At 42.8% G+C, this 2,043-nt stretch overlaps 1 protein-coding gene across 1 annotated transcript in view; it reads right to left on the bottom strand.

Moving 5' to 3' along the window:
• Positions 1 to 6: 6 nt before the first annotated feature.
• LOC119585906 (achaete-scute complex protein T4-like) overlaps positions 7 to 2,043 on the bottom strand; it is a 28,421-nt gene continuing 26,384 nt past the window's right edge. Inside the window, exons 6-7 of the mRNA XM_037934628.1 lie at positions 1,034 to 1,496; positions 7 to 376 (exon numbers count right to left, since the gene is read on the bottom strand). The gene's annotated coding sequence lies outside the window, so the exon portion shown is untranslated. The remainder of the gene's footprint in view (positions 377 to 1,033; positions 1,497 to 2,043) is intronic.

Raw genomic sequence — 2,043 nt, 5'->3', positions numbered from 1 at the left:
GTAATGCAGATAATTCCTTCCCCACCAAAGAGAAACAATGAATATATGAACTGTATCTTCCCATCTTTTTATCTTGTCATGCTTCTTTTAAAGTGAGTCTGCTAGAGATTTACAATACTAATAGGAGACTTGTGAATCTACAACTTCAAGACACCAATGAGACAACGGGAGACTTCTAGCTACAACGGTCCCCCAGTGCCTGTCCGTTGTTGGCTGTTATACCTTTTTTTTCTTTTGTTCACTTGTTTTATGGTTGGTCGACCGGATTTTTCTTTGTATCACGTTGCTCTTCTAACTCTTCTATCTTTACCGCCTCTTTCATCGCTATAGCCTTCCTTATTCCTAGGGTTAAGTCCGTTGTGGAACTGCACGATATCTGAAAAGAACGGAAAAAACAAGGTTAGTATACAAAGTTGTACAATTTACAAAAGAATGTTACTTTCTTTCGATTTCGATTATGTAAGTGCACAGTACTCTTACTTAACTAATTACATTCTCTCTTCCAATATCTGGTACACAAGCCTCTTTCACTTTCACATTCTCAGGGGTAACCCTAAAACTAGTAACCCAGGCTGGGAAGGCACTAGGAATCGCCTTCATAATGTCACGCACAATTACAGCCGCACAAATCACGAAATGTCAGTCACGGGAAAATGTTCTGGAGCTGATCCAGGAGCATCAGACACAGTGACGTCAGATAAACGATGACGGTTACAACATTACTGGACTTCGTGAAGTGCTGCTATTATGAGTTACTCTCAGAGTCCAGTACATACGGAGTACCTTCCCGAACAACAAAAGATTTACGTGCTTCCTATACTGAATGAAAATGATGAATAAGGAATTCCTTTCACCTTCTTTCTCCTTTTTTTCATTTTGGATTCTTTAAAGCAGAATGAGGATGTAAACGAGCTGGCTGCATTACAAATGTTAACCATGGGAACTCGAGGTACTCAAAAGCCCATGAGCAATTCACTCGGCCATTCACCAAAGGAGGTAGGAAGCAGTGGTTCCTTTTCACTGTGGAACTTACCGATTATTATTAGCATTAGAAAGTGGGCAGCCCCTTTCTGCCTTCCTCTTCTTGCGAGACAGCAGCGTCCTCGGACTCGAACACGGCAAGCTCTTCGGGAAGGGCGGTGGTCGGCTGGACTCCGGGCGCTGGGCCCTCCGCACAGCCTATTCGTGCGCCTGGAAAACTCGGTCGGCGGACTCTCGAGGCTGGGAGATCGGCTTTCCTTGGATTCCTGGAATCTTCTTGGTGGGCGAAATTCACGAAGCGAGTCAGTAGAACTTGAGAAGCTATAGTAAAATACACGCCTTGTTCTTGAAAGTTTAAGATATAAAGCTCCAAAGTTATGAGGACTTAAAGACTTTAAAGTTTGGAGACTGTGTCCTCAGAAGGTCTCCTGGACTTGGTAGAAGATGGACTGGAGAAGTTGACCAGCAGTACATGATGATAGACAAGCATGACTAGATTCTTTCCCTTGTAGGACCTGTGGAAGAGAGAAAAAGAAACTTTAGAATTTCAATAACATACCATTTCGTAGTATATATGCTATTCAGTAACTTTAAAATTTACTAGCAGATTTACCCCTTGCATACATGTTATTCAGCTATGTGATTCCTAAATTAATTCCTCTGCCCCTTCGACATCAGAATATCAGATAAAGAAAAAAAGGGGGAAAAAACTTATCCGCCCGTCTAGACAGCACTGAATTGAATTTCTCCAAAGCGTGGCCCGTTTCAATAGCGGCATTCAATGGACAGAATTATATTTTCCAGTTTTTCAAAAGACAAGTTGGCGGGAGCATTAATTTCGCGCCTGTTGGGAAAACGACGCTCTCTCCAAATATTCACTCGGAGACTTCAATGCCGATCAGGTAATAATCCTCGAGCGGCCGTCCGCAGTTATTATCACGTCATCAGTGGCGTCATTTATCAGAATTCGCTATAAATGCACCCGAGCATAAATCCATATCAGATCTAATCTCCGCTTCCTCTACAGCAGCACAAACGTGTCCATAGGGTAGGGCGAGGGAC

This window comes from Penaeus monodon, chromosome 20 (assembly GCF_015228065.2).
Source record: "Penaeus monodon isolate SGIC_2016 chromosome 20, NSTDA_Pmon_1, whole genome shotgun sequence".
Lineage (NCBI taxonomy): Eukaryota > Metazoa > Arthropoda > Malacostraca > Decapoda > Penaeidae > Penaeus > Penaeus monodon.
Note: the sequence above shows the minus strand (reverse complement) of the source record. Positions and strands in the feature narration are given on the sequence as shown.